This window comes from Anser anser (assembly GCF_964211835.1).
Source record: "Anser anser genome assembly, chromosome: 3".
Lineage (NCBI taxonomy): Eukaryota > Metazoa > Chordata > Aves > Anseriformes > Anatidae > Anser > Anser anser.
The window spans coordinates 55,185,816-55,193,967 of record NC_139722.1 but is presented as its reverse complement, the minus strand read 5'-3'; the positions used below and the strand labels follow the sequence as shown (position 1 = coordinate 55,193,967).

General features: G+C 37.9%; 1 long non-coding RNA gene across 1 annotated transcript; it reads right to left on the bottom strand.

Annotated features, from left to right (window-relative positions):
• Positions 1–2,504: 2,504 nt before the first annotated feature.
• On the bottom strand, positions 2,505–6,825 carry LOC310897733. Its single transcript, XR_014582513.1, has 3 exons — positions 6,572–6,825; positions 5,523–5,592; positions 2,505–4,415 (listed from the first exon to the last, which is right to left on the bottom strand). It is a non-coding gene; the product is annotated as an uncharacterized lncRNA (long non-coding RNA).
• Between the last annotated feature and the right edge of the window lie 1,327 nt (positions 6,826–8,152).

Genomic DNA, 8,152 nt, shown 5'->3' with positions numbered 1-8,152 from the left:
ACGAACAGAAAAGCCTCTCATAAATCATAAAGATTAGGTGCTTGGAACTGTAAAAAAAAAATAATGCATAAGGTAAGCAAAAGGACAAGGAGAAACAACTTGGCAGCAGATTACAAAATGATAGGGTCTTTTTTTTTTTTTTTGTATGAAGAATTTAAATGATACTAAAAATAAAACTGGCTTGTACAGGATAAGGTGGTACAACTAATAAAAATAACCTAGAGAAATTTCCAGTAAGCCTTTTTTTCCAACAAGCATTCTGATTTGGGGAAACAATAAAACATTTTTGTAGTACAAAATAATTTCAAAATAAACTGCTTTCCATTTGAACAGGATGCAGTATAGACAGACAAGCCTAACATAAAACACTGAGCCACCTAACATAAATGTCTTTACATCAGTGGATCTGTATAGTCTATTTCCTAGAATTTTAAAAATGTTGTGAGATTCTTCTATCACGTATGTTGAACGAACAACAGGAATCCTTAAGAACTAGGGCAATGTGATAAGTTCTGAGATCTATTGTTTGGGTACTGTTTGCTAGCAGTTCAGATAGGCAATTGGAAAGAGCTAGGTATTCAAAGGGTATTCAAACACTGACCCAACAGCAATCATACAATTGCTAGTACAGAACAGTATTAATAATAATACTGCTGCTGTTCATCATACTTCTCTAGGAAATAGATGTTGTCAAACCAATTTTGTTTCCTTTTATGAGAATACTTGTTTAATGATGGTGTTTTCAATAACAGTAGCTATTTTTTAAGATATTCCAAAGTTTTATAGGAGGCTTCTGTGAACCTGAAAATCAGTATAAGAATGTAAGGTTAATAGAACTATTCATTGCTGAAGCATTTCTGGGCTTTTCTGCAGATATGGATTATTAAAAATGAGGCTCAGCCAACAGCAAATGAGCATTGTAGACATTAACTAGATTAAAACTTGATTGACTGAGGGGTTTCAAAATGCAACTATAAATGGGAATCTTAGAGTGAATATTTTAGAGCTTGGAACTCAGCCTTGCAGAACCCACTATTCTATGCAACATTTTTATCAGTGCTTTGGAAGAAAACAGCAAATCATTATTAATGTTGGTAGATACCATAAGGATTGTAAAAATGGTAAAATCTTGAAAAGGACATAATAGATAATCAGCACAACTTAAGATACTATTTCAAAAGATGCAATGCAATTCTACACTGCATAACTCTAAGAAAATCTATTGGATCAGAAAGACCATATTCCTCTTGGTCTCAGTAGCAATGCAAATGAGTTGCCCAGTGATGCAATTTGTTCTGGTGTCCACAGTTCCCAAAAAATGTTGATAAATTGAAGGACACAGACATGTACCGAATAACCTAAGTATTATGAAATAGTCCTAACAGTAATTCTCTCCAGAAGCTCAAAGCTGTTAAACTTGATAAAAAAAGACCAAGGGATATATTCATTGATAAAAGAGGGCTATTTTATCAGATTGACAAATGCCTGAGATCCAGTCAATAGCGAGCTACAAGTGGAGAAACACACAAACAAACAAACAAACCCCAGACATATTCTGTATGAAAATACAACACATATGTCTAACAGGGAGGCAATCAGTCCAAGTGTCACTCAACCAAGGAGGTAGGATGTTCCCCTTATCTAGATTTATTTCAGTCCAAACTGGCCATTAAAAAAGATAATAAAAAAAAATCTTTGTTCTACTTCAAAGAAATTTATTCAGGGGAAGACTACAGCACATGAGTTAGAGGGCACTAATTGATCCCAGAGTCTCTTTGGTAACTTAATAGAAGTCTGAAAAGAAAAGTACAAGTACTATACAAGACGATTTACTGTGCCCTCAGCAGTTATGCATCACTTCAAAATATTGATGCAAATAGATTGTAAAATAGGAACTTCAGAAGTTATTTTCCAGGAAAAGAAAAACCTGATCTGAATTAGCTCTATAGCATCACTAGGCCATTCACTTTTTGGACCAATTCCATGTTGATTAGGGTTAAGAGAATATCTTGAACTAATTCTTCTACTACTCAGACAGGCCAAGCACAGTTTAGCTGTGATAGTGCACAAAGCTAGCTTTTCTAATACTTGGTTCAGGAAGTTCCCTAGACCTAGAATACGACAAAGTCACTTGATGTTTTCTGCAAATGGTGTTGACATCTTTTCATTGTCTACACAAGCAGCCAAATTGTTTTCAGCTTCAGTGGACTGAAATGGAGAATGTGAGAAGAAAATCCTATGCTAAAACCAGATCTCTGCAGTGCTTTTATTTTCATGTCTATAGGGCACATGATCTGTCTGTTTGGGCTCATGTCCTTTACAAGTTCCCCAGTATTCCTAGGCCCTAGATACTGGTAGGTCATAGGTATTACTGGTGAAATGAAAAAGTCATAACGGAGTTTCAGTAATTTTCTCCAACATGTCAAAACAAAAAGAAGCTTAAATTCTTGTATTCATCAAGCAATAATATTGTTGGAATTGACTTGATACTGTTCAATCACAGACTGTGAAGAAATGAGTACTGGGACCCAGCTTATGGTTCAGTTAACAGAATGACTTCTGTGCAAAGAAATGCCATCTCTGCTGGAAATGTATTTGCCCTTTGCTCTGGAAAGACAATTTGCTATTTTCTTTCTTACGAAGGCTGCAGATAAAGTTGCCCAAAATATTACTGAATAATTGAAGATGGTCAACTCTGTCCCTTTCCTTAAACTAACTCCATCAAGATAAAGAGTGTGCACATACAAATCACTGCACAGATATGCTGTAAGCACAGATGTAGCTAACTGCTGATCTACAGTAGCCTGATCTTCAAATTTAATCTCTTTCCTCTTGATTCCTTTCCATTGGGAAATATTTTATTTTTGTTTACGTACCTCAGAATTTGGTCATGAAAGCTTTCCTAAGTAAGCTTTCAGAACACCAAAATTTTGAGCAGGAAAAACAAATATTAAAGATACAGAACTATTAAAACTAGCTTAAAAGAAAGGCTTATATTTTTTCTAAAGCTTAAAAAAAATGGTACAGTATTCCAAAATCAGTGAAGAAAAGTGTACCAGCTCAAGATTTATGGTCACGGCATTTCTTTTTATTCTTAACATAAAAAATCCTGGGACTTTTCTAAAGTTTGTGCTGGGGAAAAAAAAGGGGAGGATAGATCCATTCTCTGCAACACTACAAACAACTACTTCTGCAGTAATTCAACTTTCTCTTCAACCCCAGGGCATTGATTACCCTCAGTTGATAATGCAGATCAGTGTATGACTAGATTTTGGTTACGCTTCCAGAACTCAATAGATGAACATTATTTTATTTTATTTTATTTTGTTTTCAATTTTATTTTTTAATATTTGTTTAATCTATGAGACCAAGAGGATAAATTAAGATTCAAAACACATTTAGAAAATGTCCAAACATTTAGTTAAAAAAATACTGTTGAGGTTAAGCAATTCAAAATTTCTACTGAAAAAAAGTCAAGCAAATGTGTTCCCTGGGGGGAGAAGAAGATTGATCATGCCCTCTGGAACCATTTTTTTGCTTCAAAACCTTGTGTTTTGTATAGCTGTGGCTCCAAATTGTCAAAATGGAAGTTTTCCCAATTGGGCGTTCCTAAAAAGTATATTATTGTCAATATGCAATATAACAAATTATTTAAATAAGGGCTTTAATTTGGAGGGATTTTCAGGAACATGTTTTGTGTAACTAAAACATATGTGGATTTATATATATAAATATTAACAATAAATGTGTGTATATCTGTATAAGCAAGTTATAATAATAACTCAAACAGTCCCATTTCAGCAAAACACTTAACTTCAGGCAAAATTGAGGATAATGACACTATCAGGATGCTTAAAGAATTTTTACATGCTCTGATGAGTCAGAACTAAAGACATTTTCAACCTTTTTTTCTGACAATTCATATACTTCTTTCTACTCATTTCAAGCAGTTGCAGTGCATGTTCCATACAACAGAGGGTTTTTTGTTGTTTGTTTTTAAGCCAGACTTCTATTTTACTAGAAAATAACAATATCAATTATAATTTCTTTTTCAGGGAGGTTAAGTATAGAGACATTGACTTTATAAGTTGTTGCTGGTTAAAACTGTTGTCTGGAAACATTAGATGTAAAGCATCAAGGGAAGAAAATTACTGTTGCAGCATGTTGTAGGCTGGAACCTGCATGGGCTTTGACAGGGCAATGCTTCAGATCAGTTTCATTGTAGCAGTCTGATCCCTTTTCAGCATCTGGGGTGAACCCACTGTGGCTAAACTAAAGTTAATTACAGTATGGTGCTGGATCAATTGACACACAGATACAAGCATTTCAATTAGCTAGAATTTTCAGTGGCAATTCGCTAGTGGTGTTGGAAATCAGGCAACATCAAAGACCAATGCAGTCACTCCAAGCAGCATCTGGAGAAATCAGAAAATTCAGCTGCTTTAATAGCATTGCCTTTGTAGGTGTAGTAGGTGTTATTTTTGGTTAATTAGAAACAAGAACAAACCAAACTAAAAACAAACAACTTTGAAGCAAAACCAAGTAGCACAAGGCAGAGTTTTTTCTGCTCTTGAATTGCTACACATGAATATGCTGTGCATCATTTGAAATGTAGCTTTCACTACAATTGAAACATATTTAATAATACTAAACCAAGCACTGGAGTGTATATTTACTCAGAAATCCACAGAGCAGAATCTCTAGCTCTGCCTGGGAAAACACCAAAGAAGGATGAACTCAAATTATATGATTGGTTAGGAGCAAGTCAAGCTTGAAGAGGATAGTCTTTAAAACCTTTTCAACCTGTTTAAGTTTCTGAAAGGGGTTGTATGAGATTTTTTTCTGACAGAAAAGAGGACGCAGTGACCCAGAACCCTTACACTCTACCTTGTTCTACCTTGTGACTGTAGTTTCTCGTTCTTGCGAGGTTTTATTATTCAGTGTATCACCAGTAAAAAACCCACACACTTCTGATTTACCAATGACAGATATACTAAAGCTGATAAAGGAACTGCAAATTCTCACCCTTACCTGTTTCTGTTGGTTTTGCTCTTCTCCTGCACTGACTCTGGATGGTGCAGGGTAAAAGGTTCTGCTGTGCTACAGGTCATATGGTAGATATAAGCCTTCTTTTCATCACTATTACTATCACACAGAATGCTCCAACACTTGATTACCTCTTTTCCCACGTTTAGTATTTTGAAAGCATTAAATGTTTTTGAGAACCTGAACAGACACAGATTTTTGTTGTTGTGTTAATTCTTAAAAAGTCAGGTCTTCAGAATCATCTTTGCATTGATCTTCTACTTAATATCTAAAGCAACTCTACATTCCCCCAAAACCGGAATCTAAGAGCAAGTCAGTGTTGCTGTACTTATGTTAAATGTAGCTGAAGTGACTTAGTGAAGCAAATAATTGCACTTCTGTTATATACTGCAACTCTTTGAGTCATGTAATGAATGAATCATTGACGTTTCTTTTAATGACAGCAATGCATTAAAAAAAAAAAAGGCACACCTTACACTATCTCAGATGTCTCTTCTTCACATTAGTACAGGCAGTGTACTCAAATCAATCATGAAACCATGGAACCTGTAGGATGGAAAGGACCTCTGGTCATTTAGAGCAACCTCCCTGCTCAAAGCAGGTCCAGATAGACCAGGTTACTCAGGGCTATATCCAGGGGATTTTAAAAATCTCCAAGGAAGGAAATTTCATAATCTCTCTGGGTGACCTGTTACAGAACTTGACCATCACCACAGTGAATTTTTTTTTCCTTATTTCAAGTCAGAATTTCCCACATTGCAAGTTGTGAACATTGCTTCTTGCCCTTCCACTTTGCACCTCTAAGAAAATCTAGCTCCTTGCTCTCTGAATCTTCAAATCAAGTAATTGGAGACCATAGTGAGATCTCCCCTTAATTCTCCACCTCTTCAGAAAGAACAAACCCAGTTCATTCACCCTGTCCTTTATTCATGTCTTCCAGCTGCCCAGGCAATTTGTTATCCCTTGTCTAGACTCACTCCAGTTTATCCATCTTTTTTTTTGTACAGCATACACAAAAGTAGATAATGTACTCCAGATGCTGTCTCTCAAGCACCAATCCAAGGGGAAGAGTCACTTCAGTTACCCTGTGGGCTACAGTATCACTAATAAGTCCCAGAACTTGTGTGGCATTTTTGATTCAAGAACAAACGCACTGCTAATCATGTTTAATTTTTTAGTCAGAAACACCTGGTCTTGCACTGCAACATTTTCTAGCCAGTCCATGCTGCTGTGTGGGATCCCAGGTGCAGAACTTTGCTAAGTTTTCCTAAGGTTCAAATCAGTCCATATCTTCCAGCTTGTCCAGATCTCTCTAAATAAGAGTCCTGCCCTGAAACCTGGTATTATTCTCAAACTTGCATACCCTTCATCCCATCGCCCATGCCACTAATAAAGACATCGAGCAAGACTGGCCCCAGCATTGACCCCTGAGGAACCAGCCAGCAGCTGGACTTCGTACTGCTTGTCATTGCCCTTCAAGTAGGTGAGCCCACTTGGTTTTCCATCCATCTTATTGCCCACTTACCTGGCCTCCACGTCTCCAGATTGGCTCTGCCTTGAACGACAGATAAGTTTGCATCCCAGCAGATGGAGCCACTGGATGGTCCCCAGCTGATCATCAGGTGTCTGAGCTTCCTGTGACTGCGTGTGACCACGGGCCCTCCATGATTTCTGCACTGCGAAACTTTTCTCGCTTTCACCATTCAAACCAAGGTCAGACCAGGTTAAATTTTAAAAAAAGTATAATACACAGAACGCTCAGCCAGTTAATAACATCTTAAGTAACCAGAGGTACATAAAATTAGGACTTAATTAGAGTTAACTGCATTTCAGACATGGAGAAAGCATGATGTCCTCAGAAGGGGCCAGCAGCTCCCCGGGGCCCAGGTGTTGGGAACATGCAGGGCACCTCAACCATGGGGGCCCTCCCAGGGCAGGGCCCAGCAGCCAGGGCCCATACCGTACCCCATCCAGGAGAAGGGCAGCTGGGGGCACTGGGGCAGTCCCAGCTCCTAGCCCAGGCACTGCTCTAGGGCTGGGCAGAGCAGGGCTGGAGGGAGCTGGATCCTTGCCCTGCTGAACATTCTCTGGGTGACATGGCGTCCTGGGCCTGGGCAGGTACAGGGAGCCCCAGAGATGGGACAGGACTGAGGGTGCCCCCAGGACCTGGCAAGAATTGAGTATTGTACCTTTTAAATGTAAATGAAATGTATTTTCCAAGAACACCCCAGTAAGGAAGACTAAAATACGGAACTATCTTCATGTTGAAAGTGGAACAACTGAAATCCCATGTGCCCCATCTTCCTTTAATATTTACGCTGCTGTCAAATGTATTTTATCCCTCCTTAATCTCTGGGTCATCCCATCCCCTCCTGCACTCTCACCTTTACCAGGTTCTGCAGCAATATAACTGCCAGGCAAAGGAGAAACACCAAAGAAGTGGAGTGCAATCTGCAACATTAAAATTTAGTTTGTAAAATTTTTAGGAATGAATTAAGAATATGAATTGTTTTTATTGATGCTGCTGCTAGGTCTTTTTATTTTCTGCCTAAACTAATGTTTTTCTGAAAGGCAGAATTCATCTGTATTTATTATTTTGTCCTTTTGCAATTACCTGTACTCAAGAGTGCTTTACTTGCATCACTCCCTATTACGATATAAGTTAACTTTGCCTGATTCTCATATAAGTGTTACTTTTTTGTACTTTAGAATAGAGAGAAACTTAGTTTAATGGCAGTTTGACAGCTTTTCCTCCAAGTGACAAACTAAAATTGATCAAATGTACATTAGAGCTTTTAACTCGGAATCATGTGGTATCCTGTAGGGAATGGAATTAGCTATGATGTATGAAAAACACTGCATTCATATCCTGATCATTCACACTAAACTTCCAGTTATCTCCTTTTATCTGCTTATCTCCTTTTATCTGCTTGACTGGCTTCACTAGTTTTAACAGAGGTGTCCAGAGCACCTGTAACAGTGTCAGATCACAATCCTTTAAGTTCTCTGTCACAGTCCTGTTGTGTATTTAGAAAACAGGCACTATGGTTCCCTGGTAGCTGATAACAGGCTGCACAGGAATGGCACAAAACTGCACCAGGGAGGT